Below are 26,393 nucleotides of genomic sequence, written 5' to 3' on the forward strand. Positions count from 1 at the left end.
TCTGACAGGTCTAGACAGACTGGATGCAGAAGGAATGTTTCCCTTGGCGGGAGAGAACAGAACTAGAGGACATAATTTAAGGATAAGGGCTAAACCATTTAGGACAGAGATGAGGGGGAATTTCTTCACTCAGAGAGTGGTGAACCTGTGGAACTCATTGCCACAGAGGGCAGTGTACGCCAGCTCATTAAATATATTTAAGAGGGAATTAGATATATTTCTACGGGCAAAAGGGGTTAAGGGTTACGGAGAGAAGGCGGGGACGGGATACTGAATTAAAGGATCAGCCATGATCTCATCGAATGGCGGAGCAGGCACGAAGGGCCGAATGGCCTACTCCTGCTCCTATCTTCTATGTATCTATGTATCTATGTACACTCACTGGTCCCCCTCCCTCTCGTCCCCTAAAGGTGCTGACTCTGGCTGGGTTCAATTCTACACTCACTGATTCCCCCTGCATCTCCTCCGCTGAAGGTGCTGACTGTGGCTGGGTTCAGCTCTACACTCACTGGTTCCCCTATTGTTCCTCCCCTGAAGCTGCTGACACTGACTGGGTTCAAGTTCCACACTCACTGGTTCTCCTCCCCTGAAGGTGCTGACTCTGGCTGGGTTCAGCTGTACACTCACTGGTTCCCCTATCTTTCCTCCACTGAAGGTGCTGACTCTGGCTGGGTTCAGTTCTACACTCACTGGTTCCCCTCCCTCTCCTCCCCTGAAAGTGCTAATTCTGGCTGGGTTCAGTTCTACACTCACTGGTTCCCCTATCTTTCCTCCACTGAAGGTGCTGACTCTGGCTGGGTTCAGTTCTACACTCACTGGTTCCCCTCCCTCTCCTCCCCTGAAAGTGCTGACTCTGGCTGGGTTCAGTTCTACATGCACTGCTTCCCCTCCCTCTCCTCCCCTGAAGGTGCCAACTCTGGCTGGGTTCAGTGCTACACTCACTGGTTCCTTTCCCTCGCCTCCCCTGAAGGTGCTGGCTCTGGCTGTGTTCAGTTCCACACTCATTGGTTCCCCTCCCTCTCCTCCCCTGAAAGTGTGAATTCTGGCTGGGTTCAGTGCTGCACTCACTGGTTCCCCTCCCTCTCCTCCCCTGAAAGTGCGAATTCTGGCTGGGTTCAGTTCTACACTCACTGGTTCCCCTCCCTCTCCCTTCCCTGAAGGTGCTGACTCTGGCGGGGTTCAGTGCTACACTCACTGGTTCCCCTCCCTCTTCTCCCCTGAAGGTGCTGACTCTGGCTGGGTTCAGTTCTACACGCACTGGTTCCCCTCCCTCCTACCCTGAAGGTGCTGACTCTGGCTGGGTTCAGTTCTACACTCACTGGTTCCCCTCTCTCCTACCCTGAAGGTGCTGACTCTGGCTAGGTTCTGTTCTACACTCACTGGTTCCCCTTCATCTCCTCCCCTGAAGGCGCTGACTCTGGCTGGGTGCAGTTTCACACTCACTGGTTCCCCTTCATCTCCTCCCCTGAAGGTGCTGAATCTGGCTGGGTTCAGTTCAATACTCACTGGTTCCCCTCCCTCTCCTCCCCTGAAGGTCCTGACACTGGCTGGGTTTAGTTCTACACTCACTGGTTCCCCTCCCCCTCCTCCCCTGAAGGTGCTGACTCTGGCTGGGTTCAGTTCTGCACTCACTGGTTCCCATCTCCTCCCCTGAAGGTGCTGACTCTGCCTGGTTTCAGTTCTACACTCACTGGTTCCCCTCCCTCTGCTCCCCTGAAGGTGCTGACTCTGGCTGGGTTCAGTTCTACACTCACTGGTTCCCCTCCCTCTTCTCCCCTGAAGCTGCTGACTCTGGCTGGTTTCAGTTCCACACTCACTGGTGCCCCTTCATGTCCTCGGTGGCATAGTGGTTAGCTCTGTTGCCTCACAGCGCCAGGGACCCGGGTTCGAATCCGGCCTCGGGTGACTGTCTGTGTGGAGTTTGCACATTCTCCCCGTGTTTGCGTGGGTTTCCTCCGGGTGCTCCGGTTTCCTCCCACAGTCCAAAAGATGTGCGGGTTAGGTTGATTGACTATGATAAATTGACCCTTAGTGTTAGGGGGATTAAATACGTGGGGTTACGGGGATAGGGTGGGATATGTGTTGATGTAGGGGTTACGGGGATTGGGTGGGATATGAGTCGGTGCAGGATCGATGGGCCGAAATGGCCTCTATCTGCACTGTGGGGTTTCTGTTCTGTTTTGTTCTGTTCTGTTCCTCCCCTGAAGGTGCTGAATCTGGCTGGGTTCAGTTCCACACTCACTGGTTCCCCTCCATCTCCACCCCTGAAGGTGCTGACTCTGTCTCGGTTCAGTTCTACACGCACTGGTTCCCCTCCCTCTCCTCCGCTGAAGGTGCTGACTGTTGCTGGGTTCAGTTCTACACGCACTGGTTCCCCTCCCTCTCCTCCACTGAAGGTGCTGACTGTTGCTGGGTTCAGTTCTACACGCACTGGTTCCCCTCCCTCGCCTCCCCTGAAGGTGCTGACTCTGTCTGGGTTCAGTTCTACACTCACTGGTTCCCCTGCCTCCTCCCCTGAAGGTGCTGACTCTGGCTGGGTTCAGTTCTCCACTCACTGGTTCCCCTTCATCTCCTCCCCTGAAGGTGCTGACTCTGGCTGGGTTCAGTTCTACACGCACTGGTTCCCCTCCCTCTCCTCCCCTGAAAGTGCTAATTCTGGCTGGGTTCAGTTCAACACTCACTGGTTTCCCTCCCTCTCCCTCCCCTGAAGGTGCTGACTCTGGCTGGGTTCAGTTCTACACTCACTGGTGCCCCTCCCTCCTCCCCTGAAGGTGCTGACTCTGGCTGGGTTCAGTTCTACACTCACTGGTTCCCCTCTCCTCCCCTGAAGGTGCTGACTCTGGCTGGGTTCAGTTCTACACTCACTGGTTCCCCTACATCTCCTCCCCTGAAGGTGCTGAATCTGGCTGGGTTCAGTTCTACACTCACTGGTTCCTTTCCCTCGCCTCCCCTGAAGGTGCTGACTCTGGCTGGGTTCAGTTCTACACTCACTGGTTCCCCTCCCACTCCTCCCCTGAAGGTGCTGACTCTGGCTGGGTTCAGTTCTACACTCACTGGTTCCCCTTCATCTCCTCCCCTGAAGGTGCTGACTCTGGCTGGGTTCAATTCTACACTCACTGATTCCCCTCCATCTCCACCCCTGAAGGTGCTGACTCTGTCTGGGTTCAGTTCGACACGCACTGGTTCCCCCCACATCTCCTCCGCTGAAGGTGCTGACTGTTGCTGGGTTCAGTTCTACACTCACTGGTTCCCCTCCCTCTCCTCCCCTGAAGGTGCTGACTGTGGCTGGGTTCAGCTCTACACTCACAGGTTCCCCTCCCTCTCCTCCCCTGAAAGTGCTGACTGTGGCTGGGTTCAGCTCTACACTCACTGGTTCCCCTATCTTTCCTCCACTGAAGGTGCTGACTCTGGCTGGGTTCAGTTCTACACTCACTGGTTCCCCTCCCTCTCCTCCCCTGAAAGTGCTAATTCTGGCTGGGTTCAGTTCTACACTCAATGGTTCCCCTATCTTTCCTCCACTGAAGGTGCTGACTCTGGCTGGGCTCAGTTCTACATTCACTGGTTCTCCTCCCCTGAAAGTGCTAATTCTGGCTGGGTTCAGTTCTGCACTCACTGGTTCCCCTCCCTCTCCTCCCCTGAAGGTGCTGACTCTGGCTGGGTTCAGTTCTACACTCACTGGTTCCCTCCCTCTCCTCCCCTGAAGGTGCTGACTCTGGCTGGGTTCAGTTTTACACTCGCTGGTTCCCCTCTCTCCCCTCCCCTGAAGGTGCTGACTCTGGCTGGGTTCAGTTCCACACTCACTGGTTCCCCTCCCTCTCCTCCCCTGAAGCTGCTGACTCTGGCTGGGTTCAGTTCTACACTCACTGGTTCCCTTCATCTCCTCCCCTGAAGGTGCTGACTCTGGCTGGGTTCAGTTCTACACTCACTGGTTCCCCTCCCTCTCCCTCCCCTGAAGGTGCTGACTCTGGCGGGGTTCAGTGCTACACTCACTGGTTCCTTTCCCTCGCCTCCCCTGAAGGTGCTGACTCTGGCTTTGTTCAGTTCTACACTCACTGGTTCCCCTCTCCTCCCCTGAAGGTGCCGACTCTGGCTGGGTTCAGTTCCACACTCACTGGTTCCCTGCCTCTCCTCCCCTGAAGGTGCTGACTCTGGCTGGGTGCAGTTTCACACTCACTGGTTCCCCTTCATCTCCTCCCCTGAAGGTGCTGAATCTGGCTGGGTTCAGTTCAATACTCACTGGTTCCCCTCCCTCTCCTCCCCTGAAGGTCGTGACTCTGGCTGGGTTCAGTTCTGCATTCACTGGTTCCCCTCCCTCTCCTCCCCTGAAGGTGCTGACTCTGGCTGGGTTCAGTTCTACACTCACTGGTTCCCCTCCCTCTCCTCCCCTGAAGGTGCTGACTCTGGCTGGGTTCAGTTCTACACTCACTGGTTCCCTTCCCACTCCTCCCCTGAAGGTGCTGACTCTGGCTGGGTTCAGTTCCACACTCACTGGTTCCCCTTCATCTCCTCAGTGGCATAGTGGTTAGCACTGTTGCCTCACAGCGCCAGGGACCCGGGTTCGAATCCGGCCTCGGGTGACTGTCTGTGTGGAGTTTGCACATTCTCCCCGTGTTTGCGTGGGTTTCTTCCGGGTGCTCCGGTTTCCTCCCACAGTCCAAAAGATGTGCGGGTTAGGTTGATTCGCTGTGATAAATTGACCCTTAGTGTTAGGGGGATTAAATACGTGGGGTTGCGGGGATAGGGTGGGATATGTGTCGGTGCAGGCTCGATGGGCCGAAATGACCTCTATCTGCACAGTGCTGTTTCTGTTCTGTTTTGTTCTTTTCTGTTCTGTTCCTGTTCCTCCCCTGAAAGTGCTGAATCTGGCTGGGTTCAGTTCCACACTCACTGGTTCCCCTTCATCTCCTCCCCTGAAGGTGCTGACTCTGGCTGGCTTCAATTCTACACTAACTAATTCCCCTCCATCTCCACCCCTGAAGGTGGTGACTCTGTCTCGGTTCAGCTCTACACTCACTGGTTCCCCTATTGTTCCTCCCCTGAAGCTGCTGACACTGGCTGGGTTCAAGTTCCACACTCACTGGTTCTCCTCCCCTGAAGGTGCTGACTCTGGCTGGGTTCAGTTCTACACTCACTGGTTCCCCTCCCTCTCCTCCCCTGAAAGTGCTAATTCTGGCTGGGTTCAGTTCTACGCTCACTGGTTTCCCTCCCTCTCCCTCCCCTGAAGGTGCTGACTCTGGCTGTGTTCAGTGCTACACTCACTGGTTCCTTTCCCTCTCCTCCCCTGAAGGTGCTGACTCTGGCTGGGTTCAGTTCTACACTCACTGGTTCCCCTCCCTCTCCTCCCCTGAAGGTACTGACTGGCTGGGTTCAGTTCTACGCGCACTGGTTCCCCCCGCATCTCCTCCGCTGAAGGTGCTGACTGTTGCTGGGTTCAGTTCTACACTCACTGGTTCCCCTCCCTCTCCTCAAGGTGCTGACTCTGGCTGGGTTCAGTTCTACACTCACTGCTTCCCCTCCCTCTCCTCCCCTGAAGGTGCTGACTGTGGCTGTGTTCAGCTCTACACTCACGGGTTCCCCTCCCTCTCCTCCCCTGAAAGTGCTGACTGTGGCTGGGTTCAGTTCTACACTCACTGGTTCCCCTCCCTCTCCTCCCCTGAAGGAACTTTGTCTGGCTGGGTTCAATTCTACACTCACTGGTTCCCCTCCCTCTCCCTCCCCTGAAGGTACTGACGCTGGCTGGGTTCAGTTCTACACTCGCTGGGTCCCCTCCCTCTCCTCTCCTGAAGGTGCGAACACTGGCTGGGTTCAGTTCTACACTCACGGGTTCCCCTCCCTCTCCTCCCCTGAAGGTCCTGATTCTGGCTGGGTTCAGTTCTACACTCACTGGTTCCCCTCCCTCTCCTCCCCTGAAGGTGCTGAATCTGGCTGGTTTCAGTTCTACACTCAATGGTTCCCCTCGCTCTCCATGTCCTGAAGGTCCTGATTCTGGCTGGGTTCAAGTTCCACACTCACTGGTTCGCCTCCCTCTCCTCCCCTGAAGGTGCTGACTCTGGCTGGGTTCAGTTCTACACTCACTGGTTCCCCTCCCTCTCCTCCCCTGAAGGTGCTGACTCTGGCCGGGTTTAGTTCTACACTCACTGGTTCCCCTCCCTCTCCTCCCCTGAAGGTGCTGACTCTGGCTGTGTTCAGTTCTACAAACACTGGTTCCGCTCCCTCTCATCCCCTGAAGGTGCCGACTCTGGCTGGGTTCAGTTCTACACTCACTGGTTCCCCTCCCTCTCCTCCCCTGAAGGTGCGGACTCTGGCTTGGTTCAGTTCCACACTCACTGGTTCCTCTCCCTCTCCCTCCCTGAAGGTTCTGACTCTGGCTGGATTCAGTTCTACACTCACTGGATCCCATCCCTCTCCTCCCCTGAAGGTGCTGACTCTGGCTGGGTTCAGTTCTGCATTCACTGGTTGCCCTCCCTCGCCTCCCCTGAAGGTGCTGACTCTGGCTGGGTTCAGTTCTACACTCACTGGTTCCCCTCCCCTGAAGGTGCTGGCTCTGGCTGGGTTCAGTTCGACACTCACTGGTTTCCCCTCCCTCTCCACCCCAGAAGGTGCTGACTCTGGCCGGGTTCAGTTCTACACTCACTGGTTCCCCTCCCTCTCCTCCCCTGAAGGAACTTTGTCTGGCTGGGTTCAATTCTACACTCACTGGTTCCACTCCCTCTCCTCTCCTGAAGGTGTCGACTCTGGCTGGGTTCGGTTTTACACTCACTGGTTCCCCTCCCTCTCCTACCCTGAAGGTGCTGACTCTGGCTGGGTTCAGTTCCACACTCACTGGTTCCCCTCCCTCTCCTCCCCTGAAGGTGCTGACTCTGGCTGGGTTCAGTTCCACACTCACTGGTTCCCCTCCCTCTCCTCCCCTGAAGGTGCCGACTCTGTCCGGGTTCAGTTCTACACTCACTGGTTCCCCGCTCTCTCCTCCCCTGAAGGTGCCGACTCTGGCTGGGTTCAGTTCGACACTCACTGGTTCCCCGCTCTCCTCCCCTGAAGGTGCCGACCCTGGCTGGGTTCAGTTCCACACTCACTGCATCCCCTCCCTCTCCTCCACTGAAGGTGCTGACTCTGGCTGGGTTCAGTTCTACACTCACTGGTTCCCCTCCCTCTCTTCCCCTGAAGGTGATGACTCTGGCTGGGTTCAGTTCTACACTCACTGGTCCACCTTCATCTCCTCCCCTGAAGGTGCTGACTCTGGCTGGGGTCAGTTCTACACTCACTGGTTCCCCTCCCTCTCCTACCCTGAAGGTGCTGACTCTGGCTGGGTTCAGTTCCACACTCACTGGTTTCCCTCCCTCTCCTCCCCTGAAGGTGCTGACTCTGGCTGGGTTCAGTTCTAGAAACACTGGTTCCCCTCCCTCTCCCTCCCCTGAAGGTACTGACGCTGGCTGGGTTCAGTTCTGCACTCACTGGTTCCCCTCCCTCTCCTCCCCTGAAGGTGCTGACTCTGGCTGGGTTCAGTTCTATACTCACTGGTTCCCCTCCCTCTCCTCCCCTGAAGGTGCTGACTCTGGCTGGGTTCAGTTCCACATTCACTGGTTCCCCTCAAGGTGCTGACTCTGATTGGGTTAGGTTCAACACTCACTGGTTCCTTTCTCTCTCCTCCCCTGAAGGTGCTGGCTCTGGCTGGGTTCAGTTTCACACTCATTGGTTCCCCTTCATCTCCTCCCCTGAAGGTGCTGACTCTGGCTGGGTTCAGTTCCACAAACACTGGTTCCGCTGCCTCTCCTCCCCTGAAGGTGCCGACTCTGGCCGGGTTCAGTTCTACACTCTCTGGTTCCCCTCTCTCTCCTCCCCTGAAAGGTACTGACTCTGGCTGGGTTCAGTTCTACGCACACTGGTTCCCCCCCATCTCCTCCCCTGAAGGTGCTGACTCTGGCTACGTTCAGTTCTATGCTCACTGGTTCCCCTCCCTCTCCTCCCCTGAAGGTGTTGACTCTGGCTGGGTTCAGTTACACACTCACTGGTTCCCCTTAATCTCCTCCCATGAAGGTGCTGAATTTGGCTGGGTTCAGTTCTGCACTCACTGGTTCCCCTCGCTCTCCTGCCCTGAAGGTACTGACTCTGGCTGGGTTCAGTTCTACACTCACTGGTTCCCCCCCATCTCCTCCCCTGAAGGTGCTGACTCTGGCTGGGTTCAGTTCTGCATTCACTGGTTCCCCTCCCTCGCCTCCCCTGAAGGTGCTGACTCTGGCTGGGTTCAGTTCTACACTCACTGGTTCCCCTCCACTGAAGGTGCTGGCTCTGGCTGGGTTCAGTTCGACACTCACTGGTTCCCCTCCCTCTCCTCCCCTGAAGGTGCGGACTCTGGCTGGGTTCAATTCTACACTCACTGGTTCCCCTCCCTCTCCCTCCCCTGAAGGCACTGACGCTGGCTGGGTTCAGTTCAACACTCGCTGGTTCCCCTCCCTCTCCTCCCCTGAAGGTGCGGACTCTGGCTTGGTTCAGTTCCACACTCACTGGTTCCTCTCCCTCTCCCTCCCTGAAGGTGCTGACTCTGGCTGGATACAGTTCTACACTCACTGGATCCCATCCCTCTCCTCCCCTGAAGGTGCTGACTCTGGCTGGGTTCAGTTCTACACTCACTGGTTCCCCTCCCTCGCCTCCCCTGAAGGTGCTGACTCTGGCTGGGTTCAGTTCTACACTCACTGGTTCCCCTCCCCTGAAGGTGCTGGCTCTGCCTGGGTTCAGTTCGACACTCACTGGTTCCCCTCCCTCTCCACCCCTGAAGGTGCTGACTCTGGCCGGGTTCAGTTCTACACTCACTGGTTCCCCTCCCTCTCCTCTCCTGAAGGTGCCGACTCTGGCTGGGTTCAGTTCTGCATTCACTGGTTCCCCTCCCTCGCCTCCCCTGAAGGTGCTGACTCTGGCTGGGTTCAGTTCTACACTCACTGGTTCCGCTCCCTCTCCTCTCCTGAAGGTGCCGACTCTGGCTGGGTTCAGTTCTACACTCACTGGTTCCCCTCTCTCTCCTACCCTGAAGGTGCCGACGCTGGCTGGGTTCAGTTCTACACTCACTGGTTCCCCTCTCTCTCCTACCCTGAAGGTGCTGACTCTGGCTGGGTTCAGTTCTACACTCACTGGTTCCCCGCTCTCTCCTCCCCTGAAGGTGCTGACTCTGGCCAGGTTCAGTTCTGCACTCACTGGTTCCCCTCCCTCTCCTCCCCTGAAGGTACTGACTCTGGCTGGGTTCAGTTCTACACTCACTGGTTCCCCTCTCTCTCCTACCCTGAAGGTGCCGACGCTGGCTGGGTTCAGTTCTACACTCACTGGTTCCCCTCTCTCTCCTACCCTGAAGGTGCTGACTCTGGCTGGGTTCAGTTCTACACTCACTGGTTCCCCGCTCTCTCCTCCCCTGAAGGTGCTGACTCTGACTGGGTTCAGTTCTACACTCGCTGCTTCCCCTCCCTCTCCTCCCCTGAAGGTGCTGACTCTGGCTGGGTTCAGTTCTACACTCACTGGTTCCTCTCCCTCTCTGAAGATGCTGACTCTGGCTGGGTTCAGTTCTACACTCACTGGTTCCCCTCCCTCTCCTCCACTGAAGGTGCTGACTCTGGCTGGGTTCAGTTCTACACTCACTGGTTCCCCTCACTCTCCTCCCGTGAAGGTGCCGACTCTGGCCGGGTTCAGTTCCACACTCACTGGCTCCCCCCCATCTCCTCCCCTGAAGGTGCTGACTCTGGCTGGGTTCAGATCTACACTCACTGATTCCCCTCCCTCTCCTCCCCTTAAGGTGCTGACTCTGACTGGGTTCAGTTCGACACTCAGTGGTTCCCTCCCATCTCCTCCCCTGAAGGTGCGGACTCTGGCTGGGTTCAGTTCTACAAACACTGGTTCCGCTGCCTCTCCTCCCGTGAAGGTGCCGACTCTGGCCGGGTTCAGTTCCAGACTCACTGGCTCCCCCCCATCTCCTCCCCTGAAGGTGCTGAATCTGGCTGGGTTCAGTTCGACACTCACTGGTTCCCTCCCATCTCCTCCCCTGAATGCGCTGACTCTGGCTGGGTTCAAGTTCCACACTCACTGGTTCGCCTCCCTCTCCTGCCCTGAAGGTGCTGACTCTGGCCGGGTTCAGTTCTACACTCACTGGTTCACCTTCATCTCCTCCCCTGAAGGTGCTGACTCTTGCTGGGTTCAGTTCTACAAACACTGGTTCCCCTCCCTCTCCTCCCCTGAAGGTGCCGACTCTGGCTGGGTTCGGTTCTACACTCACTGGTTCCCCTCCCGCTCCTCCCCTGAAGCTGCTGACTCTGGCTGGGTTCAGTTCTACACTCACTGGTTCCCCTCTCTCTCATCCACTGAAGGTGCTAACTCTGGCTGGGTTCAGTTCTACACTCACTGGTTCCCCTCTCCTCCCCTGAAGGTGCTGACTCTGGCTGGGTTCAGTTCTACACTCATTCGTTCCCCTCTCTCTCCTCCCCTGATGGTGCGGACTCTGGCTGGGTTCAGTTTTACACTCACTGGTTCCCCTCTCTCTCCTCCCCTGAAGGTGCTGACTCTGGTTGGGTTCAGTTTTACACTCACTGGTTCCCCTCTCTCTCGTCCCATGAAGGTGCTGACTCTGGCTGGGTTCAGTTCTACACTCACTGGTTCCCCTCCCTCTCCTCCCCTGAAGGTGCTGACTCTGGCTGGGTTCAGTTTTACACTCACTGGTTCCCCTCTCTCTCCTCCCATGAAGGTGCTGACTCTGGCTGGGTTCAGTTCTACACTCACTGGTTCCCCTCCCTCTCCTCCCCTAAAGGTACTGACTCTGGCTGGGTTCAGTTCCACACTCACTGGTTCACCTCCCTCTCCTCCCATGAAGGTGCTGACTCTGGCTGGGTTCAGTTCCACACTCACTGGTTCCCCTCCCTCTCCTCCCCTGAAGGTACTGACTCTGGCTGGGTTCAGTTCCACACTCACTGGTTCCCCACCCTCTGCTCCCCTGAAGATGCTGACTCTGGCTGGGTTCAGTTCTACACTCACTGGTTCCCCTCCCTCTCCTCCCCTGAAGGTAGTGACTCTGGCTGGGTTCAGTTCCACACTCACTGGTTCACCTTCATCTCCTCCCCTTAAAGGTGCTGACTCTGGCTGGGTTCAGTTCTATACTCACTGGTTCCCCTCCCTCTCCTCCCCTGAAGGTGCTGACTGTGGCTGGGTTCAGTTCCACATTCACTGGTTCCCCTCAAGGTGCTGACTCTGATTGGGTTAGGTTCCACACTCATTGGTTCCCCTTCATCTCCTCCCGTGAAGGTGCTGACTCTGGCTGGGTTCAGTTCTACAAACACTGGTTCCGCTGCCTCTCCTCCCCTGAAGGTGCCGACTCTGGCCGGGTTCAGTTCTACACTCTCTGGTTCCCCTCTCTCTCCTCCCCTGAAAGGTACTGACTCTGGCTGGGTTCAGTTCTACGCACACTGGTTCCCCTCCCTCTCCTCCCCTGAAGGTGTTGCCTCTGGCTGGGTTCAGTTCTGCACTCACTGGTTCCCCTCGCTCTCCTGCCCTGAAGGTACTGACTCTGGCTGGGTTCAGTTCGACACTCACTGGTTCCCCCCCATCTCCTCCCCTGAAGGTGCTGACTCTGGCTGGGTTCCGTTCTGCATTCACTGGTTCCCCTCTCTCTCCTCCCCTGAACGTGCTGACTCTGGCTGGGTTCAGTTCTACACTCACTGGTTCCCCTCTCTCTCCTCCCCTGAAGATGCTGACTCTGGCTGGGTTCAGTTCTACAAACACTGGTTCCGCTGCCTCTCCTCCCGTGAAGGTGCCGACTCTGGCCGGGTTCAGTTCCACACTCACTGGCTCCCCCCCATCTCCTCCCCTGAATGTGCTGACTCTGGCTGGGTTCAGTTCCACACTCACTGGTTCCCCTCCCTCTCCTCCCCTGAAGGTGCCGACTCTGGCTGGGTTCGGTTCTACACTCACTGGTTCCCCTCCCGCTCCTCCCCTGAAGGTGCTGACTCTGGCTGGGTTCAGTTCCACACTCACTGGTTCCCCTCCCCCTCCTCCCCTGAAGGTGCTGACTCTGGCTGGGTTCAGTTCGACACTCACTGGTTCGCCTCCCTCTCCTGCCCTGAAGGTGCTGACTCTGGCTGGGTTCAGTTCTACACTCACTGGTTCCGCTCTCTCTCCCCCTGAAGGTGCCGACTCTGGCTGGGTTCAGTTCTGCACTCACTGGTTCCCCACCCTCTCCTCCCCTGAAGGTGCTGACTCTGGCTGGGTTCAGTTCTACACTCACTGGTTCCCCTCCCGCTCCTCCCCTGAAGGTGCTGACTCTGGCTGGGTTCAGTTCTACACTCACTGGTTCCCCTCCCGCTCCTCCCCTGAAGGTGCTGACTCTGGCTGGGTTCAGTTCTACACCCACTGGTTCCTCTCTCCTCCCCTGAAGGTGCTGACTCTGGCTGGGTTCAGTTCGACACCCACTGGTTCCCCTCCCTCTCCTCCCCTGAAGGTGCTGACTCTGGCTGGGTTCAGTTCTGCACCCACTGGTTCCCCTCTCTCTCCTCCCCTGAAGGTGCTGACTCTGGCTGGGTTCAGTTCGACACCCACTGGTTCCCCTCCCTCTCCTCCCCTGAAGGTGCTGACTCTGGCTGGGTTCAGTTCTACACCCACTGGTTCCTCTCTCCTCCCCTGAAGGTGCTGACTCTGGCTGGGTTCAGTTCGACACCCACTGGTTCCCCTCTCTCTCCTCCCCTGAAGGTGCTGACTCTGGCTGGGTTCAGTTCTACACTCACTTGTTCCTCTCCCTCTCCTCCCCTGAAGGTGCTGACTCTGGCTGGGTTCAGTACTACACTCACTGGTCCCCCTCCCTCTCCTCCCCTGAAGGTGCTGACTCTGGCTGGGTTCAGTTCTACACTCACTTGTTCCTCTCCCTCTCCTCCCCTGAAGGTGCTGACTCTGGCTGGGTTCAGTTCTACACTCACTTGTTCCTCTCCCTCTCCTCCCCTGAAGGTGCTGACTCTGGCTGGGTTCAGTTCTACACTCACTGGATCCCATCCCTCTCCTCCCCTGAAGGTGCTGACTCTGGCTGGGTTCAGTTCTACACTCACTGGTTCCCCCCCTCGCCTCCCCTGAAGGTGCTGACTCTGGCTGGGTTCAGTTCTACACTCACTGGTTCCCCTCCCCTGAAGGTGCTGGCTCTGCCTGGGTTCAGTTCGACACTCACTGGTTCCCCTCCCTCTCCACCCCTGAAGGTGCTGACTCTGGCCGGGTTCAGTTCTACACTCACTGGTTCCCCTCCCTCTCCTCTCCTGAAGGTGCCGACTCTGGCTGGGTTCAGTTCTGCATTCACTGGTTCCCCTCCCTCGCCTCCCCTGAAGGTGCTGACTCTGGCTGGGTTCAGTTCGACACTCACTGGGTCCCCCCCATCTCCTCCCCTGAAGGTGCTGACTCTGGCTGGGTTCCGTTCTGCATTCACTGGTTCCCCTCTCTCTCCTCCCCTGAACGTGCTGACTCTGGCTGGGTTCAGTTCTACACTCACTGGTTCCCCTCTCTCTCCTCCCCTGAAAGTGCTGACTCTGGCTGGGTTCAGTTCTACACTCACTGGTTCCCTTCCCTCTTCTCCCCTGAACGTGCTGACTCTGGCTGGGTTCAGTTCTACACTCACTGGTTCCCCTCCCTCTCCTCCCCTGAAGATGCTGACTCTGGCTGGGTTCAGTTCTACAAACACTGGTTCCGCTGCCTCTCCTCCCGTGAAGGTGCCGACTCTGGCCGGGTTCAGTTCCACACTCACTGGCTCCCCCCCATCTCCTCCCCTGAATGTGCTGACTCTGGCTGGGTTCAGTTCCACACTCACTGGTTCCCCTCCCTCTCCTCCCCTGAAGGTGCCGACTCTGGCTGGGTTCGGTTCTACACTCACTGGTTCCCCTCCCGCTCCTCCCCTGAAGGTGCTGACTCTGGCTGGGTTCAGTTCCACACTCACTGGTTCCCCTCCCCCTCCTCCCCTGAAGGTGCTGACTCTGGCTGGGTTCAGTTCGACACTCACTGGTTCGCCTCCCTCTCCTGCCCTGAAGGTGCTGACTCTGGCTGGGTTCAGTTCTACACTCACTGGTTCCGCTCTCTCTCCCCCTGAAGGTGCCGACTCTGGCTGGGTTCAGTTCTGCACTCACTGGTTCCCCACCCTCTCCTCCCCTGAAGGTGCTGACTCTGGCTGGGTTCAGTTCTACACTCACTGGTTCCCCTCCCGCTCCTCCCCTGAAGGTGCTGACTCTGGCTGGGTTCAGTTCTACACTCACTGGTTCCCCTCCCGCTCCTCCCCTGAAGGTGCTGACTCTGGCTGGGTTCAGTTCTACACCCACTGGTTCCTCTCTCCTCCCCTGAAGGTGCTGACTCTGGCTGGGTTCAGTTCGACACCCACTGGTTCCCCTCCCTCTCCTCCCCTGAAGGTGCTGACTCTGGCTGGGTTCAGTTCTGCACCCACTGGTTCCCCTCTCTCTCCTCCCCTGAAGGTGCTGACTCTGGCTGGGTTCAGTTCGACACCCACTGGTTCCCCTCCCTCTCCTCCCCTGAAGGTGCTGACTCTGGCTGGGTTCAGTTCTACACCCACTGGTTCCTCTCTCCTCCCCTGAAGGTGCTGACTCTGGCTGGGTTCAGTTCGACACCCACTGGTTCCCCTCTCTCTCCTCCCCTGAAGGTGCTGACTCTGGCTGGGTTCAGTTCTACACTCACTTGTTCCTCTCCCTCTCCTCCCCTGAAGGTGCTGACTCTGGCTGGGTTCAGTACTACACTCACTGGTCCCCCTCCCTCTCCTCCCCTGAAGGTGCTGACTCTGGCTGGGTTCAGTTCTACACTCACTTGTTCCTCTCCCTCTCCTCCCCTGAAGGTGCTGAATCTGGCTGGGTTCAGTTCTACACTCACTTGTTCCTCTCCCTCTCCTCCCCTGAAGGTGCTGACTCTGGCTGGGTTCAGTTCTACACTCACTGGATCCCATCCCTCTCCTCCCCTGAAGGTGCTGACTCTGGCTGGGTTCAGTTCTACACTCACTGGTTCCCCCCCTCGCCTCCCCTGAAGGTGCTGACTCTGGCTGGGTTCAGTTCTACACTCACTGGTTCCCCTCCCCTGAAGGTGCTGGCTCTGCCTGGGTTCAGTTCGACACTCACTGGTTCCCCTCCCTCTCCACCCCTGAAGGTGCTGACTCTGGCCGGGTTCAGTTCTACACTCACTGGTTCCCCTCCCTCTCCTCTCCTGAAGGTGCCGACTCTGGCTGGGTTCAGTTCTGCATTCACTGGTTCCCCTCCCTCGCCTCCCCTGAAGGTGCTGACTCTGGCTGGGTTCAGTTCTACACTCACTGGTTCCGCTCCCTCTCCTCTCCTGAAGGTGCCGACTCTGGCTGGGTTCAGTTCTACACTCACTGGTTCCCCTCTCTCTCCTACCCTGAAGGTGCCGACGCTGGCTGGGTTCAGTTCTACACTCACTGGTTCCCCTCTCTCTCCTACCCTGAAGGTGCTGACTCTGGCTGGGTTCAGTTCTACACTCACTGGTTCCCCGCTCTCTCCTCCCCTGAAGGTGCTGACTCTGGCCGGGTTCAGTTCTGCACTCACTGGTTCCCCTCCCTCTCCTCCCCTGAAGGTACTGACTCTGACTGGGTTCAGTTCTACACTCGCTGCTTCCCCTCCCTCTCCTCCCCTGAAGGTGCTGACTCTGGCTGGGTTCAGTTCTACACTCACTGGTTCCTCTCCCCCTCTGAAGATGCTGACTCTGGCTGGGTTCAGTTCTACACTCACTGGTTCCCCTCCCTCTCCTCCACTGAAGGTGCTGACTCTGGCTGGGTTCAGTTCTACACTCACTGGTTCCCCTCACTCTCCTCCCGTGAAGGTGCCGACTCTGGCCGGGTTCAGTTCCACACTCACTGGCTCCCCCCCATCTCCTCCCCTGAAGGTGCTGACTCTGGCTGGGTTCAGATCTACACTCACTGATTCCCCTCCCTCTCCTCCCCTTAAGGTGCTGACTCTGACTGGGTTCAGTTCGACACTCAGTGGTTCCCTCCCATCTCCTCCCCTGAAGGTGCGGACTCTGGCTGGGTTCAGTTCTACAAACACTGGTTCCGCTGCCTCTCCTCCCGTGAAGGTGCCGACTCTGGCCGGGTTCAGTTCCAGACTCACTGGCTCCCCCCCATCTCCTCCCCTGAAGGTGCTGAATCTGGCTGGGTTCAGTTCGACACTCACTGGTTCCCTCCCATCTCCTCCCCTGAATGCGCTGACTCTGGCTGGGTTCAAGTTCCACACTCACTGGTTCGCCTCCCTCTCCTGAAGGTGCTGACTCTGGCCGGGTTCAGTTCTACACTCACTGGTTCACCTTCATCTCCTCCCCTGAAGGTGCTGACTCTTGCTGGGTTCAGTTCTACAAACACTGGTTCCCCTCCCTCTCCTCCCCTGAAGGTGCCGACTCTGGCTGGGTTCGGTTCTACACTCACTGGTTCCCCTCCCGCTCCTCCCCTGAAGCTGCTGACTCTGGCTGGGTTCAGTTCTACACTCACTGGTTCCCCTCTCTCTCATCCACTGAAGGTGCTAACTCTGGCTGGGTTCAGTTCTACACTCACTGGTTCCCCTCTCCTCCCCTGAAGGTGCTGACTCTGGCTGGGTTCAGTTCTACACTCATTCGTTCCCCTCTCTCTCCTCCCCTGATGGTGCTGACTCTGGCTGGGTTCAGTTTTACACTCACTGGTTCCCCTCTCTCTCCTCCCCTGAAGGTGCTGACTCTGGTTGGGTTCAGTTTTACACTCACTGGTTCCCCTCTCTCTCCTCCCATGAAGGTGCTGACTCTGGCTGGGTTCAGTTCTACACTCACTGGTTCCCCTCCCTCTCCTCCCCTGAAGGTGCTGACTCTGGCTGGGTTCAGTTTTACACTCACTGGTTCCCCTCTCCCTCCTCCCATGAAGGTGCTGACTCTGGCTGGGTTCAGTTCTACACTCACTGGTTCCCCTCCCTCTCCTCCCCTAAAGGTACTGACTCTGGCTGGGTTCAGTTCCACACTCACTGGTTCACCTCCATCTCCTCCCATGAAGGTGCTGACTCTGGCTGGGTTCAGTTCCACACTCACTGGTTCCCCTCCCTCTCCTCCCCTGAAGGTGCTGACTCTGGCTGGGTTCAGTTCTACACTCACTGGTTCCCCACCCTCTGCTCCCCTGAAGATGCTGACTCTGGCTGGGTTCAGTTCTACACTCACTGGTTCCCCTCCCTCTCCTCCCCTGAAGGTAGTGACTCTGGCTGGGTTCAGTTCCACACTCACTGGTTCACCTTCATCTCCTCCCCTTAAAGGTGCTGACTCTGGCTGGGTTCAGTTCTATACTCACTGGTTCCCCTCCCTCTCCTCCCCTGAAGGTGCTGACTCTGGCTGGGTTCAGTTCCACATTCACTGGTTCCCCTCAAGGTGCTGACTCTGATTGGGTTCGGTTCCACACTCATTGGTTCCCCTTCATCTCCTCCCGTGAAGTTGCTGACTCTGGCTGGGTTCAGTTCTACAAACACTGGTTCCGCTGCCTCTCCTCCCCTGAAGGTGCCGACTCTGGCCGGGTTCAGTTCTACACTCTCTGGTTCCCCTCTCTCTCCTCCCCTGAAAGGTACTGACTCTGGCTGGGTTCAGTTCTACGCACACTGGTTCCCCTCCCTCTCCTCCCCTGAAGGTGTTGCCTCTGGCTGGGTTCAGTTCTGCACTCACTGGTTCCCCTCGCTCTCCTGCCCTGAAGGTACTGACTCTGGCTGGGTTCAGTTCGACACTCACTGGTTCCCCCCCATCTCCTCCCCTGAAGGTGCTGACTCTGGCTGGGTTCCGTTCTGCATTCACTGGTTCCCCTCTCTCTCCTCCCCTGAACGTGCTGACTCTGGCTGGGTTCAGTTCTACACTCACTGGTTCCCCTCTCTCTCCTCCCCTGAAAGTGCTGACTCTGGCTGGGTTCAGTTCTACACTCACTGGTTCCCTTCCCTCTTCTCCCCTGAACGTGCTGACTCTGGCTGGGTTCAGTTCTACACTCACTGGTTCCCCTCCCTCTCCTCCCCTGAAGATGCTGACTCTGGCTGGGTTCAGTTCTACAAACACTGGTTCCGCTGCCTCTCCTCCCGTGAAGGTGCCGACTCTGGCCGGGTTCAGTTCCACACTCACTGGTTCCCCTCCCTCTCCTCCCCTGAAGGTGCCGACTCTGGCTGGGTTCGGTTCTACACTCACTGGTTCCCCTCCCGCTCCTCCCCTGAAGGTGCTGACTCTGGCTGGGTTCAGTTCCACACTCACTGGTTCCCCTCCCCCTCCTCCCCTGAAGGTGCTGACTCTGGCTGGGTTCAGTTCGACACTCACTGGTTCGCCTCCCTCTCCTGCCCTGAAGGTGCTGACTCTGGCTGGGTTCAGTTCTACACTCACTGGTTCCGCTCTCTCTCCCCCTGAAGGTGCCGACTCTGGCTGGGTTCAGTTCTGCACTCACTGGTTCCCCACCCTCTCCTCCCCTGAAGGTGCTGACTCTGGCTGGGTTCAGTTCTGCACTCACTGGTTCCCCTCCCGCTCCTCCCCTGAAGGTGCTGACTCTGGCTGGGTTCAGTTCTACACTAACTGGTTCCCTTCTCCTCCCCTGAAGGTGCTGACACTGGCTGGGTTCAGTTCTACACTCACTGGTTCCCCTCCCGCTCCTCCCCTGAAGGTGCTGACTCTGGCTGGGTTCAGTTCTACACCCACTGGTTCCTCTCTCCTCCCCTGAAGGTGCTGACTCTGGCTGGGTTCAGTTCGACACCCACTGGTTCCCCTCCCTCTCCTCCCCTGAAGGTGCTGACTCTGGCTGGGTTCAGTTCTGCACCCACTGGTTCCCCTCTCTCTCCTCCCCTGAAGGTGCTGACTCTGGCTGGGTTCAGTTCGACACCCACTGGTTCCCCTCCCTCTCCTCCCCTGAAGGTGCTGACTCTGGCTGGGTTCAGTTCTACACCCACTGGTTCCTCTCTCCTCCCCTGAAGGTGCTGACTCTGGCTGGGTTCAGTTCGACACCCACTGGTTCCCCTCTCTCTCCTCCCCTGAAGGTGCTGACTCTGGCTGGGTTCAGTTCTACACTCACTTGTTCCTCTCCCTCTCCTCCCCTGAAGGTGCTGACTCTGGCTGGGTTCAGTACTACACTCACTGGTCCCCCTCCCTCTCCTCTCCTGAAGGTGCTGACTCTGGCTGGGTTCAGTTCTACACTCACTTGTTCCTCTCCCTCTCCTCCCCTGAAGGTGCTGACTCTGGCTGGGTTCAGTTCTACACTCACTTGTTCCTCTCCCTCTCCTCCCCTGAAGGTGCTGACTCTGGCTGGGTTCAGTTTTACACTCACTGGTTCCCCTCTCTCTCCTCCCCTGAAGGTGCTGACTCTGGCTGGGTTCAGTTTTACACTCACTGGTTCCCCTCTCTCTCCTCCCCTGAAGGTGCTGACTCTGGCTGGGTTCAGTTCTACACTCACTGGTTCCCCTCCCTCTCCTCCCCTGAATGTGCTGACTCTGGCTGGGTTCAGTTCTACACTCACTGGTTCCCCTCTCTCTCCTCCCCTGAAGGTGCTGACTCTGGTTGGGTTCAGTTCTACACTCACTGGTTCCCCTCCCTCTCCTCCCCTGAATGTGCTGACTCTGGCTGGGTTCAGTTCTACACTCACTGGTTCCCCTCCCTCTCCTCCCCTAAAGGTACTGACTCTGGCTGGGTTCAGTTCCACACTCACTGGTTCACCTCCCTCTCCTCCCATGAAGGTGCTGACTCTGGCTGGGTTCAGTTCTACACTCACTGGTTCCCCTCCCTCTCCTCCCCTGAAGGTACTGACTCTGGCTGGGTTCAGTTCCACACTCACTGGTTCCCCTCCCTCTCCTACCCTGAATGTGCTGACACTGGCTGGGTTCAGTTCTACACTCACTGGTTCCCCTCCCTCTCCTCCCCTGAAGGTGCTGACTCTGGCTGGGTTCAGTTCCACACTCACTGGTTCCCCTCCCTCTCCTACCCTGAATGTGCTGACTCTGGCTGGGTTCAGTTCTACACTCACTGGTTCCCCTCCCTCTCCTCCCCTGAAGATGCTGACTCTGGCTGGGTTCAGTTCTACACTCACTGGTTCCCCTCCCTCTCCTCCCCTGAAGGTGCTGACTCTGGCTGGGTTCAGTTCTACAAACACTGGTTCCGCTGCCTCTCCTCCCGTGAAGGTGCCGACTCTGGCCGGGTTCAGTTCTACACTCACTGGTTCCCCTCCCTCTCCTCCCCTGAAGGTACTTTCACTGGCTGGGTTCAGTTCTACACTCACTGGTTCCCCTCCCTCTCCCTCCCCTGAAGGTACTGACGCTGGCTGGGTTCAGTTCTACACTCACTGGTTCCCCTCCCTCTCCCTCCCCTGAAGGTACTGACTCTGGCTGGGTTCAGTTCCACACTCACTGGTTCACCTTCATCTCCTCCCCTTAAGGTGCTGACTCTGGTTGGGTTCAGTTCCACATTCACTGGTTCCCCTCCCTCTCTTCCCCTGAAGGTGCTGACTGTGACTGGGTTCAGTTCAACACTCACTGGTTCCTTTCCCTCTCCTCCCCTGAAGGTGCTGGCTCTGGCTGGGATCAGTTCCACACTCATTGGTTCCCCTTCATCTCCTCTCCTGAAGGTGCTGACTCTGGCTGGGTTCAGTTCTACAAACACTGGTTACACTGCCTCTCCTCCCCTGAAGGTGCCGACTCTGGCCGGGTTCAGTTCTACACTCTCTGGTTCCCCTCTCTCTCCTCCCCTGAAAGGTACTGACTCTGGCTGGGTTCAGTTCTACACACACTGGTTCCCCCCCATCTCCTCCCCTGAAGGTGCTGACTCTGGCTAGGTTCAGTTCTATACTCACTGGTTCCCCTCGCTCTCCTCCCCTGAAGGTGCTGACTCTGGCTGGGTTCAGTTACACACTCACTGGTTCCCCTTAATCTCCTCCCATGAAGGTGCTGAATCTGGCTGGGTTCAGTTCTATACTCACTGGTTCCCCTCCCTCTCCTCCCCTGAAGGTGCTGGCTCTGGCTGGGTTCAGTTCGACACTCACTGGTTCCCCTCCCTCTCCTCCCCTGAAGGTGCTGACTCTGGCCGGGTTCAGTTCTACATTCACTGGTTTCCCTCCCTCTCCTCCCCTGAAGGAACTTTGTCTGGCTGGGTTCAATTCTACAGTCACTGGTTCCCCTCCCTCTCCCTCCCCTGAAGGTACTGACTCTGGCTGTGTTCAGTTCTACACTGACTGGTTCCCCTCTCTTTCCTCCCCTGAAGTTGCTGACTCTGGCCGGGTTCAGTTCTGCACTCACTGGTTCCCTCCCTCTCCTCCCTTGAAGGTGCTGATTCTGGCTAGGTTCAGTTTGTGGTAAACCACTGTTTGTATTCCTGTTTGTATTCCACTGTGTACATGCCTGGACATGCCTCGGCTGACTCCTCCCACAGGTCCTAGTATAAAGCTGACTGCTCCCCAGCCCTTGGTATCCTGGACCGGTCGACCACTCGAGGCAGACCTCCATTCTGTTGTTAATAAAAGCCTTTAGTTACTCTTCTAACTCTCAGTCTTTTATGAGTAATTGATAGCGCATCACAGTTCTACACTCACTGGTTCCCCTCCCTCTCCTCCCCTGAAGGTGCTGAATCTGGCTGGTTACAGTTCTACACTCACTGGTTCCCCTCACTCTCCATGTCCTGAAGGTACTGACTCTGGCTGGGTTCAAGTTCCACACTCACTGGTTCCCCTCACTCTCCATGTCCTGAAGGTACTGACTCTGGCTGGGTTCAAGTTCCACACTCACTGGTTCGCCTCCCTCTCCTGCCCTGAAGGTGCTGACTCTGGCCGGGTTCAGTTCTACACTCACTGGTTCACCTTCATCTCTTCCCCTGAAGGTGCTGACACTGGCTGGGTTCAGTTCTACACTGACTGGTTCCGCTCCCGCTCCTCCACTGAAGGTGCTGACTCTGGCTGGGTTCAGTTCTACATTCACTGGTTCCTCTCCGTCTCCTCCCCTGAAGGTGCTGTTTCTGGCTGGGTTCAGCTCCACACTCACTGGTTCACCTCCCTCTCCCTCCCCTGAAGGTGCCGACACTGGCTGGGTTCAGTTCCACACTCACTGGTTCCCCTCCCTCTCCTCCCATGAAGGTGTTGACTCTGGCTGGGTTCAGTTCGACAAACACTGGTTCCGCTGCCTCTCCTCCCCTGAAGGTGCCGACTCTGGCTGGGTTCGGTTCTACACTCACTGGTTCCCCTCCCTCTCCTCCACTGAAGGTGCTAACTCTGGCTGGGTTCAGTTCTACACTCACTGGTTCCCCTCTCCTCCCCTGAAGGTGCTGACACTGGCTGGGTTCAGTTCTACACTCACTGGTTCCCTTCTCCTCCCCTGAAGGTGCTGACTCTGGCTGGGTTCAGTTCTACACTCATTCGTTCCCCTCTCTCTCCTCCCCTGATGGTGCTGACTCTGGCTGGGTTCAGTTCTACACTCACTGGTTCCCCGCTCTCCTCCCATGAAGGTGCTGACTCTGTCTGGGTTCAGTTTTACACACACTGGTTCCCCTCTCTCTCCTCCCCTGAAGGTGCTGACTCTGGTTGGGTTCAGTTCTACACTCACTGGTTCCCCTCCCTCTCCTCCCCTGAAGGTGCTGACTCTGGCTGGGTTCAGTTTTACACTCACTGGTTCCCCTCTCTCTCCTCCCCCGAAGGTGCTGACTCTGGTTGGGTTCAGTTCTACACTCACTGGTTCCCCTCCCTCTCCTCCCCTAAAGGTACTGACTCTGGCTGGGTTCAGTTCCACACTCACTGGTTCCCCTCCCTCTCCTACCCTGAATGTGCTGACTCTGGCTGGGTTCAGTTCTACACTCACTGGTTCCCCACCCTCTGCTCCCTTGAAGATGCTGACTCTGGCTGGGTTCAGTTCTACACTCACTGGTTCCCCACCCTCTGCTCCCCTGAAGATGCTGACTCTGGCTGGGTTCAGTTCTACACTCACTGGTTCCCCACCCTCTGCTCCCCTGAAGATGCGGACTCTGGCTGGGTTCAGTTCTACAAACACTGGTTCCGCTGCCTCTCCTCCCGTGAAGGTGCCGACTCTGGCCGGGTTCAGTTCTACACTCACTGGTTCCCCTCCCCCTCCCTCCCCTGAAGGTGCTGACTCTGGCTGGGTTCAGTTCGACAAACACTGGTTCCCCTCCCTCTCCCTCCCCTGAAGGTCCTGACTCTGGCTGGGTTCAGTTCCACACTCACTGGTTCACCTTCATCTCCTCCCCTTAAGGTGCTGACTCTGGCTGGGTTCAGTTCCACATTCACTGGTTCCCCTCCCTCTCTTCCCCTGAAGGTGCTGACTGTGACTGGGTTCAGTTCAACACTCACTGGTTCCTTTCCCTCTCCTCCCCTGAAGGTGCTGGCTCTGGCTGGGTTCAGTTCCACACTCATTGGTTCCCCTTCATCTCCTCTCCTGAAGGTGCTGACTCTGGCTGGGTTCAGTTCTACAAACACTGGTTACACTGCCTCTCCTCCCCTGAAGGTGCCGACTCTGGCCGGGTTCAGTTCTACGCACACTGGTTCCCCCCCATCTCCTCCCCTGAAGGTGCTGACTCTGGCTAGGTTCAGTTCTATACTCAATGGTTCCCCTCCCTCTCCTCCCCTGAAGGTGCTGACTCTGGCTGGGTTCAGTTCTATACTCACTGGTTCCCCTCCCTCTCCTCCCCTGAAGGTGCTGGCTCTGGCTGGGTTCAGTTCGACACTCACTGGTTCCCCTCCCTCTCCTCCCCTGAAGGTGCTGACTCTGGCCGGGTTCAGTTCTACATTCACTGGTTCCCCTCCCTCTCCTCCCCTGAAGGAACTTTGTCTGGCTGGGTTCAATTCTACAGTCACTGGTTCCCCTCCCTCTCCCTCCCCTGAAGGTACTGACGCTGGCTGGGTTCAGTTCTACACTCGCTGGGTCCCCTCCCTCTCCTCCCCTGAAGGTGCTGACACTGGCTGGGTTCAGTTCTACACTCACTGGTTCCTCTCCCTCTCTGAAGATGCTGACTCTGGCTGGGTTCAGTTCTACACTGACTGGTTCCCCTCTCTTTCCTCCCCTGAAGTTGCTGACTCTGGCCGGGTTCAGTTCTACACTCACTGGTTCCCTCCCTCTCCTCCCTTGAAGGTGCTGATTCTGGCTGGGTTCAGTTCTACACTCACTGGTTCCCCTCCCTCTCCTCCCCTGAAGGTGCTGAATCTGGCTGGTTTCAGTTCTGCACTCAATGGTTCCCCTCACTCTCCATGTCCTGAAGGTGCTGACTCTGGCTGGGTTCAAGTTCCACACTCACTGGTTCGCCTCCCTCTCCTGCCCTGAAGGTGCTGACTCTGGCTGGGTTCAGTTCCACATTCACTGGTTCCCCTCCCTCTCCTCCCCTGAAGGTGCTGACTCTGGCCGGGTTTAGTTCTACACTCACTGGTTCCCCTCCCTCTCCTCCCCTGAAGGTGCTGACTCTGGCTGTGTTCAGTTCTACTAACACTGGTTCCGCTCCCTCTCATCCCCTGAAGGTGCCGACTGGCTGGGTTCGGTTCTACACTCACTGGTTCCCCGCCCTCTCCTCCCCTGAAGGTGCTGACTCAGGCTGGGTTCAGTTCTACACTCATTGGTTCCCCTCCCTCTCCTCCCCTGAAGGTGCGGACTCTGGCTTGGTTAAGTTCCACACTCACTGGTTCCTCTCATTCTCCCTCCCTGAAGGTGCTGACTCTGGCTGGGTTCAGTTCTGCACTCACTGGATCCCCTCCCTCGCCTCCCCTGAAGGTGCTGACTCTGGCTGGGTTCAGTTCTACACTCACTGGTTCTCCTCCCCTGAAGGTGCTGGCTCTGGCTGGGTTCAGTTCGACAATCACTGGTTCCCCTCCCTCTCCACCCCTGAAGGTGCTGACTCTGGCTGGGTTCAATTCTACACTCACTGGTTCCGCTCCCTCTCCTCTCCTGAAGGTGCCGACTCTGGCTGGGTTCGGTTTTACACTCACTGGTTCCACTCCGCTCCACCCCTGAAGGTGCTGACTCTGGCTGGGTTCAGTTCGACACTCACTGGTTCCCCGCTCTCTCCTCCCCTGAAGGTGCTGGCTCTGGCTGGGTTCAGTTCCACACTCATTGGTTCCCCTTCATCTCCTCTCCTGAATGTGCTGACTCTGGCTGGGTTCAGTTCCACAAACACTGGTTACACTGCCTCTCCTCCCCTGAAGGTGCCGACTCTGGCCGGGTTCAGTTCTACACTCTCTGGTTCCCCTCTCTCTCCTCCCCTGAAAGGTACTGACTCTGGCTGGGTTCAGTTCTACGCACACTGGTTCCCCCCCATCTCCTCCCCTGAAGGTGCTGACTCTGGCTAGGTTCAGTTCTATACTCACTGGTTCCCCTCCCTCTCCTCCCCTGAAGGTGCTGACTCTGGCTGGGTTCAGTTACACACTCACTGGTTCCCCTTAATCTCCTCCCATGAAGGTGCTGAATCTGGCTGGGTTCAGTTCTTTACTCACTGGTTCCCCTCCCTCTCCTCCCCTGAAGGTGCTGGCTCTGGCTGGGTTCAGTTCGACACTCACTGGTTCCCCTCCCTCTCCTCCCCTGAAGGTGCTGACTCTGGCCGGGTTCAGTTCTACATTCACTGGTTCCCCTCCCTCTCCTCCCCTGAAGGAACTTTGTCTGGCTGGGTTCAATTCTACAGTCACTGGTTCCCCTCCCTCTCCCTCCCCTGAAGGTACGGACGCTGGCTGGGTTCAGTTCTACACTCACTGGTTCCCCGCTCTCTCCTCCCCTGAAGGTGCCGACCCTGGCTGGGTTCAGTTCGACACTCACTGGTTCCCCTCTCTCTCCTCCCCTGAAGGTGCTGACTCTGGCTGGGTTCAGTTCGACACTCACTGGTTCCCCGCTCTCTCCTCCCCTGAAGGTGCTGACTCTGGCTGGGTTCAGTTCTACACTAACTGGTTCCTCTCCCTCTCCTCCCCTGAAGGTGCCGACCCTGGCTGGGTTCAGTTCTACACTCACTGGTTCACCTTCATCTCCTCCCCTGAAGGTGCTGACTCTGTCCGGGTTCAGTTCTACACTCACTGGTTCCCCTCCCTCTCCTCCCCTGAAGGTGCTGACTCTGGCTGGGTTCAGTTCCACATTCACTGGTTCCCCTCCCTCTCTTCCCCTGAAGGTGCTGACTCTGGCTGGGTTCAGTTCTACACTCACTGGTTCCTTTCCCTCTCCTCCCCTGAAGGTGCTGGCTCTAACTGGGTTCAGTTCCACATTCACTGGTTCCCCTCCCTCTCTTCCCCTGAAGGTGCTGACTCGGACTGGGTTAGGTTCAACACTCACTGGTTCCTTTCCCTCTCCTCCCCTGAAGGTGCTGGCTCTGGCTGGGTTCAGTTCCACACTCATTGGTTCCCCTTCATCTCCTCTCCTGAAGGTGCTGACTCTGTCTGAGTTTAGTTCTACACTCACTGGTTCCCTCCCCACCCA

General features: G+C 57.3%; 1 protein-coding gene across 1 annotated transcript in view; it reads right to left on the reverse strand.

Moving 5' to 3' along the window:
• Window positions 1-26,393, reverse strand: part of LOC147119032 (uncharacterized) — a 66,262-nt gene that overhangs the window by 20,919 nt on the left and 18,950 nt on the right. The window lies entirely within an intron of this gene.

This window comes from Somniosus microcephalus, chromosome 4 (assembly GCF_052327205.1).
Source record: "Somniosus microcephalus isolate GS21.2 chromosome 4, FLI_Smic_1.0, whole genome shotgun sequence".
NCBI lineage: Eukaryota > Metazoa > Chordata > Chondrichthyes > Squaliformes > Somniosidae > Somniosus > Somniosus microcephalus.